The sequence below is a fragment of the Rhinolophus sinicus genome, linkage group LG07 (assembly GCF_036562045.2).
Source record: "Rhinolophus sinicus isolate RSC01 linkage group LG07, ASM3656204v1, whole genome shotgun sequence".
Classification (NCBI taxonomy): domain Eukaryota; kingdom Metazoa; phylum Chordata; class Mammalia; order Chiroptera; family Rhinolophidae; genus Rhinolophus; species Rhinolophus sinicus.
In genome coordinates, this window is record NC_133757.1 from 96,852,604 (window position 1) to 96,879,357 (window position 26,754).

The 26,754-nt window shown below is 36.0% G+C and overlaps 2 protein-coding genes across 2 annotated transcripts in view; both read left to right on the forward strand.

Moving 5' to 3' along the window:
* Window positions 1-26,754, forward strand: part of LOC109448109 (disintegrin and metalloproteinase domain-containing protein 20) — an 81,578-nt gene that overhangs the window by 7,259 nt on the left and 47,565 nt on the right. The gene's annotated exons all lie outside the window — the stretch shown is intronic.
* ADAM29 (ADAM metallopeptidase domain 29) overlaps window positions 1-26,754 on the forward strand; it is a 37,276-nt gene that overhangs the window by 7,228 nt on the left and 3,294 nt on the right. The window lies entirely within an intron of this gene.

The following is a 26,754-nucleotide window of genomic DNA, read 5'->3' on the forward strand; positions in this document are numbered from 1 at the left end:
CCACAGGAAAACCAAAACCCAAGAGGCAAGGTTGGTGGAAAGGAAAGCAGGTTTGATTCCCAAATGGCAGCATTCAGGGAAGACAGTGGACTCCCCGTCACAAAGACTGCCTTCCTCTCTCAATATTACCAAAAAGTTTTATAGACACGCAAGAAGGGGCAAAAAACAAAGTAAGGAGAAGTTGGAAGGCAACTTCAAGAAAAGGCACATCTGCCCGAGGGTCAGGAGTGAGCCCCATACAGAAGCAAAAAACCCCTCCCAAATTACTGGGCCAGAGATTCACCCTGGTCCTAAGTAAACAGAACCATTGGAACTGGTATGCATAGTAAATGCACAGTAAACAGAGTCATCAAGGTTTGGGGTGGGAGGAGGAGGGAAGCAAAGAAAGGAGAAAACAAAAACTTTTTAAAAGTTCCAAGCCAAACCACTGTCAAATTGAATTATATCAGAGGTTCAAATTTCAAAAATAGGAGATATAGGGTCACCCTTACAATAGGACAGGGGACACTGACAATGTACCTGACAGCAAGTTCCTGGATTTTGAGCCCAGAGCATAGGTCTCTGAGGCCTTGGGGACTGTCTAAGCCAAAATTTAGAAGCAGTCTGAGTGCCTGAATCATCCAGTGGAGGAAAGCAAGATCCTCATAAATATATTCATGAGAAATATAATTCTATGATGTCAAGTCGCTGAAATTGGAAATTTATTTCTTACAGGACTAGTGCTACGCTAAGTCGGTGATTCTCAAACTTATATTCATTTCCAGCCTTTTCCTAATCACCCCTCATTAAATTTTAACATCATAGATATAATCTATTATCTGTTTATGTACTAAATGCGTATCTGCACTTTATACATAGAACAAAATTCACCCTCCTCCACAACCCAGAACCAATTTTTATCCCCTTGGGGGAGCTGTTGCTCCAGTTGGGAATGCATGCTCTAAATGCTATTCCTGCTTCTACTTCAAAAGACAAAAGAAAGGTTTGTGAAAGAAAGAGGCAGTTATGGGAGGTCACCAGGAAAAGCAAGGTAAACAAGGGTAAAGTTTGATATGCAGTGAGGTCAGTGCTTTCTCCATTGATAAAGCGTTTCATGTGAGTTAGAGTCATCTTTCTCTTCCTGGTACAGAGAGGGAGACACCCTTACCAATGGAGATTTCATTTATAAATGCAAATTTCCCTTATGGAAAAAAAAACAAGGGTAACTTCTACTTTTGTTTTTGGAGCTTTTCTTACATCACAGTTCTCAAAAATAATCAGCTCAAAATAATCCTTGTGCCAAAGAGGCATATTTTGAGGTGGCATATTCTGCTATCCTTCACAACGTGTGGTGGTTTGTTGTTAATGTGGCATGAATTTATGACATGATGGGTCTCACAGTAATCAACAGACGCTGGACAATTTCAATCGCATAGTCTTTTGATGTTTCACAACCAGTTTCCATTAAGGCCCCAAATCCAGGAGGTATACTATAGTATGCAGCTGCCTGCTGAAGGTGGGAAGGTCTCATCCCAAAACCCTCATGGTCTGTGCTGTGACCCTCTTATTATAGTATTCCAGGACTCTACACAATATTCTTTTCTATAGCAGGGGTTAGCATACTATGGCCCATGGCCAAATCTGACTCAGGGCCTGTTTCTGTAATTAAAGTTGGAAAGGAACACAGCCATACTCAGTTAATGCTGATGTATTGTCCATGACTGTGTTTGTACTATAAGCATGGAGTTTAGTAGTTCTGCTGTAATGGCAGGATTGTATAGTTGTACTACATCAGCAAAGGTTAGTACTTGGGGTAAAGACTCTGTGGCCGCCAAAGCCTACAATATACACCATGTGGCCATTTGCAGAAACCATTTGCTGACTCCTGCTCTATAGCATCATTGGATCTGCTAGATTATATGACCCAAGTGGCAGAGCAATTTGACTGCAGCCTATACCTGATGCTGAGTCTTCTCCTCTGGACGCTACTTGAAACTGGCAGCCTTCTGAGTCACCTAAATAATGAATCAGAGCAATATTCCCAATGATGGTATATGCTCTTCCAAATATAAAAGAATGTCTGCCAAGCACTGTGACTCTTTCTTAATGGCAGAATATTCCAAAATTCTGGCATCCACATACCATTGGACGCTTACATTTTCATGAACGTGGCCGGCCCACTCTAGCAAGCCCTCCACTTAACAAGATATGCAGAGTATATACTACTTCTTGATTACCAAGTTCTCAACAAAGAGTCAGAGATGCGTCACAGAATTTCCAGATAATCAAGACCCCGTCAGACTGTCCTGTGACAGAATGTAGCAGAGTTAACATCATTGTAGGGCAAGATCATGCATTACTTACTGTCCATCTGAATGAATGCTTTTGATTTTCTTTCCTGGTGGGACGTGAAATGAAATACATTCACTAGATTAATAGCAACTGTATTAATTTTCTGTTGCTGCTGTGACTAATTACCACAAATTTAATGGCTTGAAACAACACAAATTCATCATCTGACAGCTCTGTACAACAGAGACCTCACGGGGCTAAGATTAAGGTGTCAGGTGGGGGCATTCTTTCCTGGAGGCACTAGATGAGATTGGTTTACCTTGCCTTTTCCAGTTTCTGGATTCTGCCCACTTTTCTTGGCACATGGCACCCTCCCTCCATATTTAGAGCGAGCAATGTTGGCCCAGGTCCTTCTTGCACTGCCACCTCTCCATTTCTCTCTTTCTCTTCACTCTTCTATTTTTTGAGGACCCTTGGAATGACATTAAACCTACCTGGATAATCAAGAATAATCTCCCTGTTTTAAAGGCAGTGGATTAGCAATCTTAATTCCATCTGCAACCTTAATTCTCCTTTGCCATGTAATCTAACAGCTTCACAGATTCTGGGGGTTAGGACATAGACATCTTTGTTCGGCCCTTCTTGTACCTACTGCAACTACCTATCAAGTGCAGAGTCTATGTTGCTCTCTCTGTTCTAGGAAATATGCCACATCTGGTCCAGCAGCTGTGAGAATGAGTCTGTCCCTAGGTTAAATACATGAAATGTCACTGTCATCTGTCATGACCTATCTGAATTTTCTTGTGGGTTGCTATTGGTGAATTCAGTGGGGATACAAATGAGGGTCACAAAACTTCATTTTTTCAAGTCTCTGAGTTTGGCATCAATTTCTACCATTTGACTTGAAATGAAGTAGTGTTTCTGACTTACTCTCCTGGCAAAGAGGAGATTTCTGCTCATCCTTTTCTACAATAATGGTTCTCATTCCACAGAGCAGGGAAGGAATGTGAGGGTTTTACCAATTGCTAAGTATATGCATGTTAGCTAACTCAGGGACTGTGAAAATGACCAGTGCCTGGTGTGTATTAAGATTCATGTAAGGATGTATTCAATGAAAATAAACAGAATTGCTCCTTTAGCATTTAATATACTCCATAGTATGGAACAATCACCATATTGTTACCAGAGCCTAATAATTAAGTTTGTTCTGCCAAAAAAATGCATGAGCAGGGGGTTGCAGTAAACAAAGAAGTAAGTTTATCAAAATTGGCCAATGTGCAGATGGGCGAGCTCGAGCTCTCAAAGACTGATCCCTGATGTCATGCAGGTTACAGACTACACAGGGCAAAATCTTAAGACACTGAGGGTTAGTGGTCCTATTATGAGCTGATTGGTCAGAGGCGAGATAAGGGTAATAAATCATTTCTTTAGGTCTTGGGGACAACTCCGAGGTTGTCTCCAGGGAGAACCAGTTTCAAGGAGAGGTAGCCAAAAAAGTCCATCCAAATTTAGGGCTCAGGAACTGAAACATAACTTAGATTAAGGTGTTAACTTTAACCTGCCAGGAGCTTAAACCTTGTGACCATTAGTCAGAACTGGGTTATTGTCTGCTACCACTTTAGGAGTCAACGAATCATCAACATGAGAGACTAAGGTCAGATCAGTGAAGTGTGCTGAGACAAGGGGAAAAAATGGTTTTAAAACTACAGTTTAAATCAAATCAGAATTATGAGGACACTCAGTGTCAACATTAACTTCCCAGAAAGGACACAGTATGAAATTTTTGGAAAGGTCATAGAATTTGAAATACCTCAGCATGAAATTAGACAAATAAATTTGTGAAATGTGTTATAGTTAGATATAGACAATAATAAGTTTCTATTAAAATAGATACTATAAAGAAAGGAAACAATTACACCAAATTTGGTGGTACTAATTAGGTTTACCATTATTTTATTCTCTCTCAAAAATACGACATACTCATGTATGCATAGGTAGAGACAGTGATCTCAGTCATATTAGCTGAACAATTTGTAATCACTGTTATCTAAGTGATATAAAATGTCAAGAAAAACAAAAAATAAGGATGCTTACATAATTGTTTGATCTTCTATATACTAAACATCCTGTTAAGCTAAAAATAAAAGCCAAAGGGAGAGGCAACAAGCATTTATCTGAGATCCAAAAGAATAGTTATGAAACTTAGCGTTCTGCTTAGGAGGTGAAGGCAAAGGGTATTTATAAGAAAAGGAAGGTGATCAATTACATAGAAGGAAGGAATTTCTATAGATAACATAGTGATGCTAATTCTAAAGAATATTTTTTTAGCTTTCAGTCCAGTAGTCATAATATCTGCTTTCTTGTTATCTTTGCAAGCAGTTGTTAGGGGTACAAAGATGCTTTAAGCCCAGTCTGAAGGTTACTTTACCTTGTTTTAACATTCCAAAGGGTCAAGGCAAAGGCCTGCAAGGCCTCTGAGATATCAGCTCCGACTCCATTTTAAAGTGGCTCCATTTATATTATTTTTCACAATACAAATACTATTAATATCTTTTTGTTTGTCCATCTTTAAAGTATCTCACATTGTTGACAAAGTATAGAGAGAAACATCGAGAGCTTTACAAGGTTACAGGCATTTGGGAGTTAAAATAATTTCTGAAAAAACGCTCCTGTTATGTAACAATTGTTTGGTATCAACACTAAACTATACTCAGTACAAAATAAAGATTTAATCATAGTCTGAGCCTCTTAACTTCATTAAAGATTCACTAGTGAGTAACTGCCAAGGCAATATTTCATTCTGAAAACAGGGAAATTCTAGCTTCAAATTTAAACGTATTTAAATTAGCATTTAAATGTATTCTATAAACATGTATCAGACTGAGTTATTACTCAGTATGATTATTGTTTGTGGGGATTATTATGTGCCATTTAGTGAGCATACACTGTGTGTTTGGAGCCTTGCTAAATACAGTGTGTTTAATTCTGTGAATTGCTGATGACTTTTTTCCCATACGAACACATCCTACATTATAACATCTCCCTTCAAGCATTACACATAGTGATAAGAGGTTAAAGAAATCTGATGTATTTTTCTTTCTTAACAGTTTTGTCTATTCATTGAAATTTAAGAACTTGGGAAAATTTAACCTTTTTAAACTATAACTAATTGGTTGGTTGGTTTGTTATTTGTGTGTGTGTGTGTGTGTGCGTTTCATATGGGTTTCATTTTGAGCTGAGATTATATCTTTTTAAAACACTGAAAGATTTTTAGTATTTTATTTTTATGTAGTTATTTGACTAATGTTCCCTTTATACAATGCAATTTTCTGTTTTTATCTGATATACATTATTTATAATTTTAATTCAAACATATTTTTATTAATTTTGAAATAACACTGCAAGGGCTATTATTATATAACTCTACAAAGTAATATTGAATGTCATAATTGAAACATTATTTTGCATATCCAGAATTGCTTTTTATTTTGGTTAGATTAAAAAATATTTTGGTTGGTAATCTTTCAGTGCTTTCCTTCAGTAACATGACTAGGATAGCAAGGCATTTGTTTAGACAAAACCTCATTGAAGGGCTGAAACAACCACACTCAACCACTTCCCTTGTTCCTGTGAAAGTCTATAAAAAACAAATTGAGAAATAAACAAAATCGTCACAGAATTAATGTCATTGAACACCAAGCACTGTTCAATATTAAATATTGTAGTTGGAAGTATGTTAACTTGGACATTTCTTCAAAGAGAGGAACTTTGCTAAAGTCAAATAATTTGATTGAAATCATTATCTTTCAAAGGTTTTTGTTTAGAAAAGAAATCTGTCTAAATCTTGGTATTGTGAATCTTCTCAGTGAAACCGCGATCACATGGTTTATGAATAAAATACTTTGTGGTACAAGATGTGAGGCTAAAAACCCACAAATTCAACAGATAGTAATTCAATAAGATATTGAATTGTGTCAACATTGTTAGTCATCTTGTAACTAAAAATCATTTATCGCTGCATTAGGGCTCATTTTTTTTTATATATTAATAAAAATAAATAAAAGTACAGGTAAAAGGCTTTATACTTTTTTAATAATAGCTATTTTGCACTTTGATATCTGAGTTATTTCCTATTATAAATTCATATTGAAATCCATTTCCAGAAATGACTTTCTGTTTTTCATTACTTTAATATTCTAATTTGTTCAAGTCTTAAAATGTTTTGGGCTCACTTAGGAAAACTGAGGTAGCTAGATATGTCACACAACCAGCACACCAGGCCTTAGTTCTAAGTAACCAAGAGGAAATAAATAAATGAAGCAAACAGGGCTTTGCACCCCTCAGAGAAGAGATTTTTAAAAAAAAAAGCCAACAGGCAGCAATGAAAGGGCTCTTAGAGATAAAAGAGAGAATAATAAAAAATTGTTTCTTGGCAGTTATAAAATAAAGTCATAATTAATGATTTTAAAAACCACATTGATATTGCAAACCATAAGTTCACTTTTTTTCATTGAGTAAATTGGAACAAACTGCAGTTTCAACCTTCAAAGTATTTTCATAACACTTTCTCTTGTATTTTTAACTTCGTCAATGAACTTTAGATTTGAATTTTTGTCTTTTCTCATTAGTTACAAAGATAATTACTTCCTTGCTACACACTGACAGAGGAATAGACTTGAGTGTCTACAAATTGTTTATTGGTAATGATTTAGGATATTTTTCTGTGAGTGAGGATATTTTTCTGTGAGCTGGGATCGTGTCTCATGAAACCAAAGAATGGAAGCTCGGACCAAGGAGAGGCAAGGAATTGTAAAAAAGGACAGTTTATTAAAAGCAAGGAGGAAAGAGTCGCAGCTCTCTGATCGAGAGGGGGATTGCCCTGTGTCTGAGGCAAAAGTTCTTACTTTTATACCTTCTTCCCTTGCCTGCTTGGGGAAGGGGGCTGGCACCTTCTAATGGAATTCATCTATCAGATTTGTCCTGTTTGCCCACCGTAAAGGGATTAACGAACCCATTCCTATTTATCAGATCTGTTCTTTTTGTCTGGCCTAAAGGGATTTATGAGATAATTTATTAACCTCAAGGAGCATTCTTATATCTTTGTCCTGGAGTGAAGGAGCCATTCCAGAACCTGGAGTTTCAGGATATGGCTGCCTTTTGTTTATTCCACCAGGGACCTTCTGTTTACCTAACAACATGCTAACTAACCTGTCTCAACCCACCCCCTCTCCCACTCTGAAGACTTAATCCTGACTGCCTTTAGGGAATAGGTGCAATGACCGCTCTGGCTGCTTCAGGCTGAGAAGGGGCGTAGAGAGACCAGCAGCTAGGGCTTGTCCAGAAGTCTATCTAAGGGTCCTCAGTAGATGAACAAATCCAGGTAAGGATTGTCCTGTAGGCCATCATAGCCAACCAGTGGGTAGTCTTTAAGCTGAGACACATTGTAGGCAACAGCATGAGCGAATACCTATAATAAAGGATAAAAGGAAAATGAGAAAAGTTTCCTTAAGTCCTACTAAACTGGGAAGCCAGGAAGTAAGGAAGGAAAAATCTAGGCCGAAGAATCTTGTTTTTAGTTTAATATTGGAAACTATATTATGAATTTGTTGAACTTTATCTTTAATTAACTGTAAATTATCAGAGAGATTGAAACAGCATAACCCTTTAAACGTTTTACATCCTTGATTGTGTTTGAGAAGTAGATAATCTGTGGCAGCTCTGTTTTTGAGAACTGTTTCTCTGACCTGCCCTAACTCTTGTCTCATGGCGAGGATAGCCTGTGAGGTAGTGTTGAGGGCCTTTGTTATTGAGGAAGCTATTTGACTAATCTTTATATTTAAAGCAATGGTTACAGCAGGTACTACAAAAAGAGGTAAGGATGCATACCCAGCGGGGCTGAATAAATGTATATCACTGTTATAACTGGAGTCCAGAGTAAGTTTATTATGATGTTTAACCTGATGAGACTTTTGGGGTAAAAAGACAGTTAATCTCCCCAGACAGCAGGGCCGCCGATGCTGTAAACTGGGAGATTATCTTCCCACAAATGAGAAACCATCTAGCCGGCAATTTGATATGTGCATTAGAATTCATAGAGGTGGTAGAGCTACAGTTTAAACTGTTACCACCTGAAAGATTAAAGCATTGGTTGGAGCAGCTAGTAAAATTAATACATTGATTAATTAGCCGGAGTTACGGCTCTTTTACCTTTACTCAGCTCTAGTGTTTAGGTGAGAGCTATTAGCTCAGTTGTGTGCTGGCCCCAGAGGGAAGGCTTGTATTGTCTAAGATATCTTGTAGAGTAACTACGCAGTAGTACACAGTAGTCTCTAAAAGTTTTCACACAACATTAAGCCTTTTTTTTTGCAGTAAAATGTCAATTCAATGGGGAAAATCACAGAAATGGAATGTGAGTGGGCAGGAAAGTGGCAGATGAATTTCAGTAAGACTTTGATGATTTCTCTTCTACCTTACTGTTTGTGGCTCCTGTTTCTTTCTTTCTTTCTTTGTTTTTATTTTGGGTGTGTGTTTTTTTCATTTTGTTTTTTGTTTTGTTTTTGTTTTTTTGTTGTTTTTTTGACCTCCGTCATGACTATTCATCCTTCACACTTGGGGTCATATTGGAGCTCCTGCTTTCTGGATCCACTCAGAAATCACTGTTGATTTTTCTCCCCTACAATTTCCCCACAACATGCTATCTAATATTCATCCTTCTTTTCCCCCCTAATTTCTGTAACCATTACTTATTGAAATTGTTTTTTGACTGTTTTTCCTTCTTTCAGTATCAACTTTATTTATCAGTGTGATCAATGCCTTCTGAACCTACAAGAGGTTTTAAGGGCCTGACCAGTCATGTCATAACGAGTTTGTTCTCTGTATGGAGATTCTTGTGGCTGTTGTAGTGGTTGGTCTGCATAGATTTAGTTATAGTGGAATATCTATGGAATTTCTCAAAATCCTGATTAAATATCAAAAGATATAACAAACCTTTACAGTTGCCACATATAAATATCTAATAAAAACAGCATAAGTGAAGTTATAACTTCCAGTTATAAAATAAATAAGTCATGGGGATGTCATGTGCAGCATGGCAACTATGATTAATAACAGTGTATCGATGGTAACTAGACTTATTTTGGTGATCATTCTGCAATATATACAAATATCGAATCATTATGTTGCATACCTGAACTACAAAATGGGGTGGAGGCAGAAAGCTTTCATAGGATAAAGGATGAAGAGCAAGGAAGAAAAAAGCAAAAAATATCAGATTGGCTAGGGTCACACAGTCAACCTTATTTGGGGTGAGAAGACACAAAGTTAGCTTGGTGTTTGGGGGTTGGCTGCCTGGATATACTGCATTTCTGGTCAAAGGGAACATTTATAGGGATATGAAAGTTATCTAAGCTTTGATTTGCTGATGTGGCATTCCAGGCAGGAGCAGTTCCATCTTGGGCGTAGAAAGTATTTCAACATATACAACTTAAGTACCATATTAATTATTAAAGATTGCTAAAGGCACCATTTTGTTGTGCCATTTAATTATAGTGCTTTGGTTGATTTATTTTGATGAGCATTGTTGCAAAAGTGTAGGGTTTATTTTTTAATATTCTGTTATATACTTGCATAATGTTAGTTTCTCATAAAATACAAGTGGAAAAAAGCACATTTCCTATTGATAGGATACTTATTTAGAAGAATTACATAAGACTTTCAAAAACTTGATTTAAAATAAATGCTGCAGGTTAATAATAACTGTACTTTCTTGACATATGATAAAACTTACTCAGCTTACTGAAAGTATATTTAAGAAATGATTCTTAATTGAAAATTCCTCTAGATTAGAAAACATGCCTGTACCATAGAACTCCTTTGAATTAGACCTTGTAAATAATTACTAATGGTGACAGTAATAAAATGATGGCCTTAAAATGTTTTACATTTCTCTCCACAGTTTTAAGACTCATTTTATAATTCAAAAGTTTATTTATTTTTGCTTACACACTAAAATTATTCTTAATGATATAAATTGTTACTCTGTAATAGTTCACAAACTATTGAACAGCTATAATTAAGTAATTAAAGGTAAGAAAACAAAAAATAAAGTGTCAATAGGTGCTACTCTTTCATATTGTAAATTTGTAATTATTCCACTTCATCACAAAAACCTTTAACTAACTTTTACAACTTTGTCTCTTATAATTATGAATGAAAAATCTTTTCTATAATAATGACTGCTACAGTTTTCATAGTAGCAGAATTGTTATTATTGATGTTCATGAAATACTTATTGGGTCCCTCTATTATAAGAATCAAAATAGTTTTGTTATTTCAATATGTTTTCTTAACTTTAAAATTATAGTTTGATTAAGAATTATGAATATATATACATATATGTGTATAATAATTGCCAACATGTTGACTTAATCACAAGTAATAGGGCAGGTTAGTACTCTCAAGTCATGTTGGGGCTTGTTCCTCCATGCTCCCACTAATTCTCTGGGATCTAGGCTCTGTTCTCTGTTATGTAGGGGCTATGAACTTTATTATTTCAGCTATCCATGTGGAGTTGTCAACATAGAAGTGAGAGTTGTTACATTAGATGATCCATGGTCAATATGCAGAAAGTTGTTTTTAGAAAACCTATGCTTTCAGATAAAAAGAAAGAATAACCCATTTATAGCAGCTGCCTAGACAACACAGGGTATATTTTGGCCAGGAAGGGTCTATAAGAACATAGTGTTGGCCACCATATTTTGATTGATCTTCAACAATAAATGCTCTCAAGACTTGGTAGTTCCCTGATAGTAACCAAGCTTTTCTACTCTCAGGGCCATTTAGGCCAGACAGATCCTTTCCTTACTACTACACATAACACCTCTGAGTTTTAATTCCATCTCCCTCCTTCTCCAGTTGAAGTGCTCTCTTTCTGATGCTCAAAAATGTTTTAAAAGAAAAAAATCTTAATATTAATTGTGCTGTAACAATCTTACTTCTCCATAAAATCGAATCTGAGTTGACCTGTGAAAAATGACCTTACTAAATCCTAAACTTGAGAATTAGCTAGTAAAAAATCAGTTGAGATGAAAGAGAGAGAGAGAATATGTTAAATTGGGTCGCAGGAATTAATTGTTGGGGATGTTATTGAGTAAGAGATGTACCCCTCTCTGTAAGCCTTGTCATTCTGCTTGTAACGACCCTGGACATTTATGTTTCTTTGATGACTTCCAGATATGGGAAGGAGAGAATAGGCTTTTTCTTTTCTTTTTTTCTGGGTGGGGGGGGAGTGGTATCAGGCTAATGATAACTGATCGCTGATACATTAATTGCATTGTGCCCAAAAATATATATATTTCTATGAAGTGCTTTTTTACTGATTCTTCATGTAGGATAGACATTTGTGAATTTTTAACACCAAGAAAATTTAACACAATAGGTTTTGTCTATAATTTAAATGAGGATTTGTTTTAAGTAAGTTGAGTAACACATCATGTGCATTTAAATAAACTGTACTGCACACTATATATTCAGTATTTCTCTGAAAAGAATTTATTATAACAAGGAAGAAATTTTGTATAATCATACCTTTTAATATCATAACAGCATTAACTAAAATGAGATTTGTCCCCTTAAACATTCCCCAGCTTCACAAACCAACATTGGACATAGCTTGATAATTTTAGAAAGATCTCTCTCTCTCTCTCTCTCTCTCTCTCTCTCTCTCTCTCACACACACACACACACACACACACACACACACAACCTTCTGTTTCCCTTTGACTTTTTTTTTTAATTTATTGAGGTGACAGTTGTTAGTAAAATTACATAGGTTTCAAGTATACAATTCTGTAATGTATCATCTATATATCACATTGTGTGCTCGCCATCCAGAGTCAGTTCTCCTTCTGTCACCATATATTTGACCCCCTTTACCCTCTTCTACCACCACCCACCCCCACCCCCCATTACCCTCTGGTAACCACTAAACTGTTGTCTGTGTCTATGAGTTTTTGTTTCTTTATTTGTTTGTCTGTTCCTTTGTTGCTTTTCAGTTTTATATTTTACAAATGAGTGAAGTCATATGGTTCTCGACTTTTTCTGTCTGACTTATTTCACTTAGCATAATAATCTCAAGATCCATCCATGTTGTTGCAAATCCCTTTGACTTTTCAAATAAGCTTGAGGGCTAATCACGTTTGAGAAGTAAAATGACAGTTTTTTTCCTTTAAATTACTTAAGAAAGGGAAATATAAACCTATTGCATTACTATGTGTTTAACCTGAGAATAACTCATAAAAATGAACCACATATATAGAGATTGACATATAGACCTATAGATATTTATAGATAGATAGATGATAGATAGATAGATAGATAGATAGATAGATAGATAGATAGATAGATAGATAGATAGAAATGTAATCCATTGATGGAATCAGTGGAAATATTTCTCAGTGTCTTGCGAGTGATTTCAACCTGAAATGGTATTTGCCCCTCTTACTCAAATTCTGAGTTTTATAATGTTGTTAATTTTAAAAGTTGATGTATTATATGACTTGATATTCTCATAAATAGAACCACTGTTGACAAATTACCTGCTACCAAATATGAAATTACTATTGCTGGTTTCATCTAAATAAATTCATTGTTTTTGAAATTAGTGTTATGAATCATATAATTAATAAACACGGCATGACCTATTATTTTGATTATAAGCATTCTGTCCACAAAAATTGATTACAATATCATGCAAAAAATGGAAATAAGAGAATATAATTTAGTATTATTTTCTAATTTATTCAATGAATTATTATCATCTCCTAACTATTCTACACAGATAGTGGTGAGCTGAGTTTCTAGAGAAAATGGCTTTGTTTAACATAGTATTAGAAAATACTTCATATTTACTTCAACCAAAATGATAGCAAAATCATATAAAAACCAACTGCTGAGTTCTGATCTCATCTCAGAAATATGGAGAACTAGATTGTGCTTTCCCTTCCCTTAAAATAAGAAAAGAAAAATTAATGCAAATCAATGATTTTTCCAATTAGACAATGAAGGTTACAATGGAAAAAAAAATAAAATCAAGGATGTGAAAACCAAAATCAGGGAGAAACAAGATCCAGGAATTTGCCTCGAGGCTGCTGAATGGCATATACACTGGTAAGAAAAATCAACTAGAAGATTTAAACTAATTGCTAAAGTCTGAGTGTGGGTAAACATGGAAGCTGGAAACCACATGGGAACATAGGCAAACATGAGTTTGTACCCTTTTACAAGCTTTTCCTCCAGGGAAGATTGAAGAAAAATCCTAAGAAAGCCTCTCTCCTGGTACTGTCTGGGGAGTGAAACATCAGCCAGTGCCTAATATCCACCCCGTCTCATCTTCTTTATATGCCCTATGGAAACAAACTCTTAATATGCAAAGTCCTCAAAACCTGTTGTCTGAGGGCACAGATGGGAACTGACTGTAGTTGTAGAGAAAAACAAGAAGAAGAAAAAACAAAGAAACACCTACCCCTTGGTTCAAATGCATACGAAGCCCAGCAATACCTCTGGAGGAAGCGCAGGCCTCACATCTGGGACCCGTGTTAACAGTACCTGCCTAGAACTGCAGCTTAACCAGAACTTCAGAGAATGACCCCTTCTCTCTAGCTTCCAACCACCATACTCACAGGATTCCAGTAAAAGTAAAAGTAGAATATAGCTGGAAGAGATGCAAGAGAGAGATCCTTTCTGGTGAGCAGCGAGAAGTGAAGAATAAACAGTGAAATTTTATGTAGAAAAAGAGTGAAGCTAAAATTGACAATGACAGTAAAGCTACATTAAATCCTACTTAGCCAAAGCAGGAGACTGTCCTTGGAAAATCCCTTCTACAGACTCTTCCTTAATTCCCCAACTTTACCCACTGAACAGAAAGAGTATTGGCAAAATAGTTGCACTGTTTGCGCTAAGAAACAAGGGGAAAAAATAAAGCAGGGTATTTAATGAAGTTTCTCCAAGGGAGAATCAAGTGACCAATTTCCATTTATTTCCTCTAAAAATCAATAGAGGACTGATTTCTCTAAATACTAAAGAAAAGTCTTGTAAATTTTTGATTGATAGGCCCTATGACATCTGTCATAGATCTTGACACTGGTATCTAACCTCTCCCTGGGAGCCAACAACTATTTGATCCTGTGCCAAGTACCTCAATAGCTTCCAAACACTTTGTATGTCCTAGCCCACTGTCACCCTCAGACCTTTGAGAAACATTCTCTCCTCTTTGTGACATCACATCCGCTAACTAAATGGGGTGATGTGGGGGATTTACTGTAAAATATGCTGTCTTGATGGCCTCTTCCTGGACTTTCCTGAGGACACCTTGATCAAAATCAGGTCATAGATTCTTTAAACATTGATTTTCCTGTATTCTTAATAGAAGTTGATGGTCGAAGAAGTAATCATACTTCTAGGCATAAATTATGCAGATTTTCCTATGAGTTTCAGACTGAACCCTCCAAATATCTACCCTCTAAACCCAGAACCAAAAGAAGTACTAAAATCAATCAGATGACAACCTAACAGAGAAATGAGTTATTAACTCTTGTACTAGTCCTTGTAATACTTATATTATTGTAAGTTAAAAAAGAAAAATAATATCCAAAGGGTAGGGATATAGATTTGTTCAGAATCTCAGGAATATAAACCTAATAATCATTCCCTACTTCCCTGTGGTACCAAATCCAAATATGCTTTTATTTTTGGTACACCATGAAGCTGCATATTTTATAGCTATAAATGTGTTTTCTGGTTTTTTTGGTTTGTTTTTTGTTTGGGGGTTGTTGTTTTTTGTTTGTTTGTTTTAGCATCTTTTATATTCAGAGTTCAGAGTCACTTCTTGGCTTTCTTCTGGGAAAATCAATAAATTCCTCAACCAGGACCCTCAAGAATCTTACATTTCCCTATATTTAAAGTTCATTTGAGCTCTAGAACTGACTCCATCTATCTACGTATAGTTTTATCTGTACGTAGCTATATAGTTTAGCTATATACCTTCCGAAGAGAAGTAAAAATTTTGTCAAAGTAAAGTGTATTCCTTGGGGCATAATTTATCCCAAAGAGGTAAATTTCTCACTCCTGAAAAATTGTAACAATTCAGAATTTTCCGATGTTAATAACTAAGAGATCACATAGATGATTTCTGGGTCTCATTGGCTATAGCAGATAATGGGTCCCCAAATGTATTTATTTCCATTTACTACACAACAAATTAGCACAAACTTAGGTACTTAAAACAACATACATTTATTATGTCACAATGCTCGTGGGTCAGGAGTCCAGACATGGATTAGATGAGTCCTCTGCTCAGGGTCTTACAAGCTGAAATCAAGTATTAGCCACACTGCATTTCTCTCCTGGAACTTAGTTCCTTGTGATTATAGCACTGAGGTCCTCAGCTTCTAGGGAGGACCGCTCTCTACTGGCAGGTTTCAACATGGCTGTTTCTTTCTCTTTGAGGCCAGCAGAAGAGTCTCTTGGTTTTTATGGCTTTCACCTGCTTAGGTCAGTCCTACCCAGAATAATGTCCCTTTTGAATCATTCAAAGTCAACTAATTAGAGACCTCAATTACATCTGCAAAATATTTTCACCTTTGTGATATAACAAATATCTAATCACACAAGTGACATTTGTCATGTTCACAGATCGAAACTACATAGAAGGGAAAGGGATTGTACAAGCATGTGCACAGCAGGAAATTTAGGGGGTGATTTCAGCATTCTGCCTAGCACACCAATTTTCAGAAATTGCCTCAATATTGTATGACTTAAGCAGGTCTTTGTTAACCAAATCTTTTACCTGGGAATTTAAGTATGACTAGGCATTTTGTGCTTTAAAAATCAGCCCTTTAACAACTACTTATTCATGTCAATACATAAGAGGTTTGAACAAGCCCTTGGTGTTGACTCAACTTTATGGAATTATCATAGATCAATATCATGCAACTTTTTTCTGTTGACCCAGAATCAAAGTCTTACTCATCTAAAGCTGATAGCAGCAGTTGCCAACGTGGTGGAGGCTTCTCCTAATATGACCTCTCTATTTAGGGTCTGTCTTAAACTTAATGGTCCTTTATGTTGCCAATCTTTGCTGCCCACTGAAAACTTGCAATATTTCCCAGTGAGAAGGCTTGCTTCCTATGAAGTCGTATTACTTCCTCCCTCCTTCCATTATCATAATACTTTTCTTCCATAGAAGAAGGGAAGCTCATGACTCCCTAACTGCTGTTTGTTAAAACTCTAATACATTCATTAAAACACTCCTAATAAGTTTATTAAAAATGCCTAAAATCTAGATTTAATCTTGTTTGTTTATAAGTAATATTTTAAGAATAAAACTAGAAAAATATCAGGCAGGATACATTGTAATAGATCTCAGCTCACCACTAGAATATGACAAACATCTACCCAGAAGACAGAATTTATTGTTGCCTCAGTAGTTTCTTGGCTAAATAAAAAGAAAAGAGTTTATATATACAGTCATAGAAAACAAATTTTTTTGGGGGGATAGTCTATTATTCTGAAAGCTTTAGAGAAAATCAAGGTGCTTCACCTAAATAACAATCCTAATTTAGAATCTGCAGCAGATTAGAGGCATTTTAATAGCTCTAATGGTTTTCAAGGAGTTGGCTATTTTCAAGATAGAAACCCATTCAAAGAGAGACATGAAAGCAAAAGGAAAAGCCCTATCTAAACATTGTTCCAGTAAGCTGTCCTTACCAAGATTCCAACCATCACTATACTGAAAGGACCACATCTCTGAAGAAGCTCAAAGAGAATATTAGGGACTATTACACAATGCCAGCCTTTAGTTGCAGAGTTTAAAGAAGGCATTTATTACATGGAAATAATCCCTTCCACACTTAGAGTGGCAGCTTGTGTCCTCAACTGAAATCTTAAAAATTTTTTACATGGTATTGCCCACATATCTAGGACAAATTGGCCCCTGGAATCGATCAACATTAGTGAGGAAATAAATTTTGTTGATTGTTGTTCATGAGTGGTTCCAAAAATTTGTAATTCTATTTGACAAACCCATGAAGGCATTTTGACCAGAACCAGATCATTGGATGATCCCCAACAGCTGATATTCAGTTGGCGGTACAAAAGCCTACTGGCTGTTATCCAAAACCTGAACAGGGATGTGTTGTTACCTGTTTGATCCCTACCTTAAGGATAGTAGGCAAGGATATCACCTAGCATCCATTTTGGCCCATCAGCATCAACTCTCAGAAAAAGAGTTAGTTACATAAATTGTAGTCCAATTCTCTCACATTTCATCCATAATTACACACACACACACACACACACACACACACACACACACACTTAGGTGCATACTTTATATAAGGAAATATCAACACATCCCTAATGGTGTATTCTACATACGTACATAATTAGAATTTTTTTGTTTATTTCTCACTGCCTGCAGATGTGTTATTTCACATGCTTATCACAAGGTGCTAATTAAGATTAAGTAGGGGAATCAACCCATATATGGGTCAATTATTTTGACTATACCTGGACACACCCCCTTCATATAGTATCGTGATATGCTGCAGATGTGCTGAGTCCAGTTATAACTGTCAACTCCCAGAAAACAAAGCATACAGACAAAAACCTCAGAGCCAACATTAAATATTTATTGGTGGCAGCATCACATTTATCCAAAGTCATGGCACAGTATAAAGACATGGGTAGGATACAAATTGGCTTCATCTTTAAATGTATAAATAAGTCATTTTATTTCTCCATATGAAGGTATGTGGTATTTATTGTCATGATTTTCATAATTTGCTTTAAAAACAACTTTAATAAGAAAATTATAGCAAGTTAAAAGTCCATAATATATATGCAAAAGTACCATATTTAAAAATGAAAAACATGACACTCATGCAAAAAAATAAATAAATAAACAACTTTAAAGTTTGGATATGAAAAAAAAAAAAAGGATACATTTTAGGAAGTCATCCAAGACAAATTTAAGGAAGTCAAACAAAATTTCTTTTGTTTTAATAGAAAAGCATAAATATTTGAAGGCCTTAGATAAAAAGCAGTTGAAAGGAAGAGATTGAAAATAATAGATGAAAGGTATTACATAATATTTTCTACTTGATTTTATGAGTGGAATTGTCAGAACCATATATATGTGTATATATATATTTACTAAAATAACATTAGTAATAATTTTCAGGTAAACAAAGCACATAATTAAATAAAATAGATTTTTAATTTAGATTTACATCTAATTTGGATATATGAGGTCTGACAATTAAGTTCGCAAACTTGCCACCATATGCTTACCTTGGCAGCACTGTACAAACAGCTCAGTAAGTTTTCATGATGTTGGTATATCAGTATCTCACAGCTGTGTTCATGTTGACATGTGGCAGTGTCTTGCTGAGTGGCATTCATTATTATTGTTGTGTGCCGTCGCGAGAATGTGTGAGCTTAAATTAGAGCAACGAACAAACATTAAATTTCTTGTTAAACTTGTCAAGAGTGGAAGTGAAATCAGGGACATGTTAGTTTAAGTTTGTAGGGATAATGCCATGAAAAAAAGGGCAGTGTACAAATGGATTAAACGTTTTTCTGAGGGAAGAGAACACGTCACTGATGGAGAGAGGTCAAAGAGGCCAGTAACAAGCAGAACTGACAGAAACCTTGCAAAAATTCATCAAATTGTGCATCAAAATCATTGGCTGACTGTGAGAAGCATAGCAGATCAAGTAAACATCAATAAAGAAGCAGGAAAATCTTCACTGAAAATCTTGGCATGAGAAAGGTGTGTGCAAAACTGGTCCTGAAGAAGCTCATCAATGAACAAAAGCAAAGAAGAGTCAAAGTTTTCCAAGACCTTTTGGCAAGGCAATGCAATGTTTTGGGCCGTGCTGTCACTGGTGATGAAACATGGGTGTACCACTATGACCCTGAAACAAAGCGTCAAAGTGCACAATGCACGTCAGCCAATTCTCCACTACCAAAAATGTCCAACAGTCCAAATCAAGAATAAAAATGATGTTGCTAACCTTTTTTGATATCTGAGGGATTATTCATTATGAATTTGTACCAACTCGACAAACAGTTAACCAAGTTTACTATTTGGAAGTGCTGAAAAGGCTGCATGAAAATATTAGATGACCTGAGCTTTTCGCCAACAATTTATGGCTTTTGCATCACAGTAATGCACCAGCTCACATGGCAATGTCTGTGAGGGAGTTTTTAGCCAGTAAATAACAACTGCATTGGAACACCCTCCCTGCTCACCTGATATGGCCCCCAGTGACTTCTTTCTTTACCCAAAAACAAAGGAAATATTGAAAGGAAGACATTTTGATGACATTCAGGACATCGAGGGTAATATGACGAAAGCTCTGATGGCCATTCCAGAAAAAGAGTTCCAAAATTGCTTTGAAGGGTGGACTAGGCACCGGCGTCAGTGCATAGCTTCCCAAGGGGAGTACTTCGAAGGTGACCATAGTGATATTTAGCAATGAGGTATGTAGCACTTTTTCTAGGATGAGTTTGCAAACATAATTTGTCAGACCTCATACACGCAGCATGATTTTGTTTATTGGTTTCCTTCTTTCAACTTTTAAAACTCAGAAATTGAAATTAGACTCTCTACCTGAGTTTCCTTAAAATACACTTGATTACAGTATCCTTTACTTAGAAACAGTGGGTTCTTTCCTACTGTGCTCAGGAGAAAGTACTGCTGATTTCGACCACTTCTTAAGACACATCTTAATCTAGTCTCACACTATATAGCCAATTACCTCTAAAATAGTCTCAGCATTCTCTTCAGCATTCCCTGTGTACTTTAAGTAATTCCTTTTACCCAGAAACCCTCTTCTATCCCTTCCCTATGAATTTGTAATGAGTCAGTGTCTCATTCTTCAAAGTCATTCCATCATTCAAAGTCAAGTTCACACTTTTCCCACTCCATGAAGTTCCCTGCAGCTGTATTGACTGTGGCTTCCTCGTCATCTATACACACTGCATTCAGTAGTGGGTTTGATCTTAAGATATATTTACTTGCATTTTTGCTTAGTATTCCCATAAATATACTCAACATTGAGTGTAATGTTAGCTATGAGCTTGTCATATATATATGGCCTTTATTTTGTTGAATTGTATTACCTCTGTACCCAATTTGTTGAGAGTTTTTATCATGAAAGGACATTGAATTTTGTCAAAACCTTTTTCCTGCATCTGTTTAGATGATCATGTGGTTTTGATCCTTTATTTTGTTAATATGGTGTATCACAATAATTGATTTGTGGATCTTGGACCATTCTTGTACCTGGAGTAAATCCCACTTGATCATGGTGTATGATGCTTTTAATGTGTTGTTGAACATGATTTGCTAATAATCTGTCATGGATTTTTGCGTTTGTGTTGATCAGGGATATTAGCCTAGAATTTTCTTTTCTTGTAGTGTCCTTATCTGGCTCTGGTATCAAGGTAAACTGGCCTCATAAAATGAGTTTGTGAGTGCTACCTTCTCTTCAATTTTTCCAACAGCTTGAGAAGGATTGGTATTAATTTTTCTATAAATGTTTGGTAGAATTCACCAGTAAAACCATTTGGTCCTGGGATATTTTTGTTGGGAGGTTTGTGATTACTGCTTCAGCCTTATTACTCATTATTGGTCTGCTCAGATTTTCTATTCCTTCATGATTCAGTCTTGGTAGGTTGTATGTTTATCCATTTCTTCTAGATTGTCCAATTTTTTGGTGCATAGTTGTTCATAGTAGTTCCTTATGATCCTTAACATTTCTATGGTATCAATTGTAATGTCTCCTGTTTCACTTCTAATTTTATTTATCTGAGTCTTCTCTTTATACGTCCTTGATGTATTGATCCCTTTTTCCTTATACAATGACCTCTGCAGCTGGCATGGACTCTCTGGTCAGACTTCCTGGTCAGGTGAGACTAGACACTATCTCAGCAGTTGAGCTGGACTTTAAATTTGCTTCTCTCTGTGTGAGGGGCAATAGAGTGGGCTCTGCAGCCACTATGACCCATTGGATGGGGATCCAAAGCAGGCAGAACTGCCCCAAATCCCTGTCCGATGGGGCCACCAGCATGGCACTGCAGATGAAAAGAGCCACTGCCTAGATTCTCTGCTTGGGTACTGTGAGAAGCATAGCAGTATGGTGGGCTATGCAGCTGTTTGGATTCTCTGGTTAGGCTTCCTGGTCAGGCAGGGCTGTGGGCTATATTCAGCAGTAGGTGGAGCTTTGAGTTTATTTCTGTGCCTGGGTGAGATCATAGAAAAGCTCCACGTCTGATACAGCTCACTGGCTTTTGATCAAAACTGGGCAGAACTGCACAGTGAGTTCTCCAGCCAGACAGGGCCACTGGCTTGTCTCTGTAGATGGGCAGAGCTCTGCTCAGGTGCAGCTGCAAGGAGGAATGGGTTCTGCTAAGATCTTAGCACTGGTTGCTGTAAGCTCTTCTCCCTTCTCCATTTCTCTCTGGTCCTTAGTGGTCAAGCCCTGATTTCCGCAGTGATCCCTGTGAATGAGACCCAAGCAGGCCACCTGGGAAGTATCCTGTAATGCTGGGGAGCTGGATGTATACCTTGGGCTCTGTTTTCTCTCCACTGCAGAAAATGTAGGCCCAGGTTGGCCCTCTCACTGAGGTGCAGTGCTGGCCTGGGGGAGGGATGATGCAGCCAGCATAGCCACTCTTTTTACCCTTCTAATATGGCCTTTCTCAGTCTCCGTGTTCCAGGACACTGCTTCAGCCTCACCCCCCAGGTTCTGGAATTTTCACAGTGGTGTCTTATTTATGGATAGTTGCTAGTTGGTCTTCTGGGGGCTGGGGGTGGCTAAAGTCAGGAACAACCTATGTTTTTACGTTGATGACATCCGATTCTATAATGCATTTTCAAGTTAAGTTTTGTGTATGGTGTGTGGTAAGAGTATAAATTCAACTTTTTGTATGTGAATATACTATTGTTCCAATATCATTTGTTGAACAGATGATCCTTTCCTGAATGAATTGCCTTGGCACCTTTGCTTTGCCAGTCAAAAATCGAATGACTTTAAGAGTAATGATTTATCTCTAGATTCTCACTCCTGTTCTGTTTATTTCTGTGTCTATTCTTATGCTTATACCACACTGTCTTGATAACTGTACCTTTATGTTTTTAAATCAGGAAGTGATAGTCCTTCAACTTTGTTCTTTTTCAAAATTGTTTTGGAGAGTCCAGGCATTTGTGTTTCCATGTAAATTTTAGGATCTTCGGGTTAATATCTGAAAAAAATTCCTGCTGAAATTTCGATAAAGATTAAGATGACTGTATCAATTGGTAGTGATTTCCATCGTAATAATATTGAGCCTTCCAACACATGAACATAGAATATCTTTCTGTTTATTTAAATCCTTTTTCAGTTTTGCTCAAGAAAGTTTTGTAATTTTCAATGTACAGATCTTGCATTTTTTCTTAAGTTTGTTTCTAAGTATTTTAATTCTTTTTATGCTATTGTTAATTGAATTGTATTCTTAATATCATGTCCATTGCTTATACATAGAAATAGATTTGATTGTTTTTATACTGTTCTTGTATTCTGTGATCTTTCCATACTTGTCTTAAGTTCTCATAGGTTTTTAGTGCATTCCTTATTATTTTTTATATATAGGATCATGCCATTTGCAAAGTTTTATTTCCTCCTTCCCAATCTGGTTGCCCTGCTCTAACAGACAATACAGCACAACATGTGGAGGAGGAGCCCTCCAGATGACAAATTAATGAACAAATTATTCCAGAAAGCCTAAAGAGTTGCTATAAGAAAAATGATGCAGAGCCAGGGTTGAGGCGGAGAATAATGAAATAGAGAACAGGAGTTGGGGGCGGGGGCAGGGCATTTGAGGGTACTTTTTAATAAGCATGGACTCCCTGGAGACCACCCCTGGGTAGGAAGAAACCCAAAGTTTCAGTATCCCACTTCCAAGTTTCCTAAGTATCAGTTAATAGTAGTACTAGCTAACACAGGGTGCTAAGAGAGAAATCTGGAGGGAGTAGGAGGTTTGAGGAAGGAGAAGCTAACATTTTTTATACTTGGAGATCACATGGATGACTTATTTGTCTCTTACCCTAAAACTTCTCTTCTATAGCAATGTTTCTGTAAATCTTACTTAAACAAGTTTAGGTTTGGACTTAAAGTTTCTATTTAACTGGGATTTTGTATATGCCTCTGAAGTATTTTGACTATAAAAAGGTTCATATCACTAGGAATTTTTTCTTTATATGGCTCAGTCTTCTTTCTGAGTCCTTAAAATTGCCTCCTCAGTTGCTCACATTTTGTTAAGAGTTCAGTGTGCTAACTTATCAGGAGTGGTCCAATATAATAAAATTTCATCGGTTTGTACATATATTTTCAAAGTTCCTAAACTAGAATATGGGATACATAATTTCTCTTCATATAAATAAAACAACTTAAAATTTAGAGGCCCAACAGACAAATATAAACTCACTGGTTAAAACAGTACAATATAATAGACCACTTTTCAACTATTTGCTGGTCAAAAAAAAACAAAATTCATACAATAACTGACACATTCTGTTATACCTGGATCATACCTGGAAAAATTAACATTAAAAATTAATTAGGAAAAGACAAATCTACTTAGTTTAATAGCATTGAATATACTGATACTTAAACTCATTCTTCTAATTTGGCCTAGAACATAAAAAAAAAAAAAAATTAATAGGCCCAGTTTTTTCTCAGAATAGTTAGGAATGTTCTCTTACTTTTACTCTTATTTCCTGTCTAATGTTCTGGGAATGAAATGTTATTACGTACATAGCCATTTATTGAAGCCAAAAAAAAAAAAAAAATGAAATTCTCATGTTCAAATTTGCTCCATTAGAAACTGGTTTGATTAAAGTCAGGGAGAAACTGAAAAATACCACTGAGGGAAATGTTGCTGACCTGGACTACTAAAATGGAAGCTCTGATGGAAAAACAGCAACAGATACCAAACTGTCATAGAGTCCCAAAGAAAACGTCCTCTGCTCCACAGCTAGCATCTCAAGATTAGAGGAGCAATAAATAACTAATCTTGTGTCTGTGGGTAACCTCAGCCAACCTGCAGAAGTGAGACTGCTCAGGCCACTTGGATAACTGTGTGATAGTCAATATATCTATTAAATGTACTCGATTTTTTTTTCCATTACCGTGTCTCCTCTTCTAAATGTTTTTTTTTTTTTTTTTTTTTTTTTTTTTTTTGTCTTCATTTGCTGTCAATAGTCTCACAACAGTGCTCCCTCACACAGGAAAACAATTTATGTGTAGATACTAAAAGACTTGTGTTTTTCTTTGACATTATAGAATTACAGGTAATTATTGATGGCCTGGATTTTTAGAAAAAGAGTTTTATAATAGAGGTGAGGTGGTCTTTTAAACCAAGAGTAAAATGAAGAATCCTTGGGCTAGCAATATAAACTAATTGGACTGAATGTCAACAATCATAAAGGGAATGTAGATCTTTAGCCACAGGTACTGCGAAGAAGTGCAAAAGGTCAGAGTTATGATGACACTGTGCAAATGAGCAAAATTGAGTTGAGAGGGTTTGAAATATCTGCCGTGCATTTATCTGTTAGTTTGGGAACTTCTAGATATTCCAGTTCTGAGTTTGTTTCCCCCTTTTAAACTTCCCCTAGCCATAAGGTTCTCTGTGTTTGGTTGTTGTTTTCGTTGTTGTTAAAATTCTGTCAGGGCTGCCACTTTGTTGTAGAAGAGAAGAAAGCAAGTGTCGGCATCAATCAGTTTGGTTATGTTAGCCATTCTAATAACTGTATAGTGATAGCTCATGGTCTGATTTTTCATTTTCCCTGTGGCTAATTATGCTGGTGATGTTTTCATGTTCCTATTATCCATCTATGTATCCTCTTTGGTAAAAAATTTGTTTATGCCTTTTGACCATTTTCTAATTGGATTGCTTATTGTATTCATGTTGACTTTTGAAGGTTCTTTATATATCATAGGTACAATTTCGTTCAGGTATGTGATCTGAAAATATTTTCTCCCAGCGTCCCTTTTCATCCTCTTAACTAAATATTTTGCCTAGAAAAAAATTTATTTTTAGTGGTGCAATTAACTTTTCCTTTAATAGATGAATTAGTGTCAAGTCTAAGAACCTAAATCATGCCTAGTCCTAAATCATGAAGATTTTTGTCCCATGTTTTTTTATAAAATTTTGTAGTTTTGCATTTAACATTTAAGATCCATTTTGAGACACTTTTGTTTAAGATATGAGTTTTAAGATAAAGTTCATTTTATTTACCCATCATCAGTGTTCAAGTGTTCTTTTTTTATAATTGCTATTTCTTTGCTGAGATTTTCTATGTTTTCATTTGTTTCAGGAGAATCTGTAATTGCTTATTGAAGAATTATTTTATAATGCTGCTTTAAAATCCTGGTTAGATAATTTCAACATAGTCTTCTTCTCAATATTGGCATCAGTTAATTGTCATTTCTCTTTCAAGTTATAATTTATTTTTTCTTGGTATGACAAGGGATTTTAGATATGTGAAGGGCATTTGTTTGGCTACAGACATTACTCAGGAAATGCCTAGGGCAATCTTTTGAATTTTATTTCATTTTATTTCTTTTCATTTTGGTAAGAACATTTAACATGTTGTGTATCCTCTTAAAAATTTTTAAAAGTACAATTTATTGTGGTTGATTACTGGTACGATGTCAAGCAGCAGATCTATAGAGCTTATCGATCCTACTTAACCAAAACTTTATGATTGCTGATTAGTAACTCTTCATTCCGCAACCCCCTGCCATCCCTAGTAATTCCCATTCCGCTCTTTAATTCTATGAATTAGACTATTTTAAATACCTCATATAAGTTGAATTACACAGTATATGTCTGCATGTGACTGGCCTATTTTATTCAGCATAACGTCTTCAAGGTTCATCCATGTTGTTACACATTGCAAATTTTTTTCTTTTTTAAGGCTGAATAGTATTCCATTGTGTGTATATACCACACTTTTTTATCCATTCATCTGTTCATAGACATTTCAGTTGTTTCCACATCTTGGCTATTGTGAATAGTACCACAATGAACATGGGAGTTGTGGTATGTCTTTGAGATTCCGATTTCAATCCTTTGGGATAAATACCCCAAATTGCTAAGACTGATGTCAAAGAGTTTACTGCCTATGTTTTCTTCTAGGAATTTTATGGTTTCAGGTCTTACATTTCAGTCCGTAATCTATCTTGAATTTATTTTTGTAGATGATTTTTGAAATGTGGTGTAGTTTCATATTTTTTGCATGTATCTGTCAAATTTTCCCAACATTTATTGAAGAGACTATCTTTTCCCCCTTTTGTATTCTTCCCTCTTTTGTCATAGATTAATTGACCATATAAGTGTTGCTTTATTTCTAGGTTCTGTATTCTTTTCCATTGATCT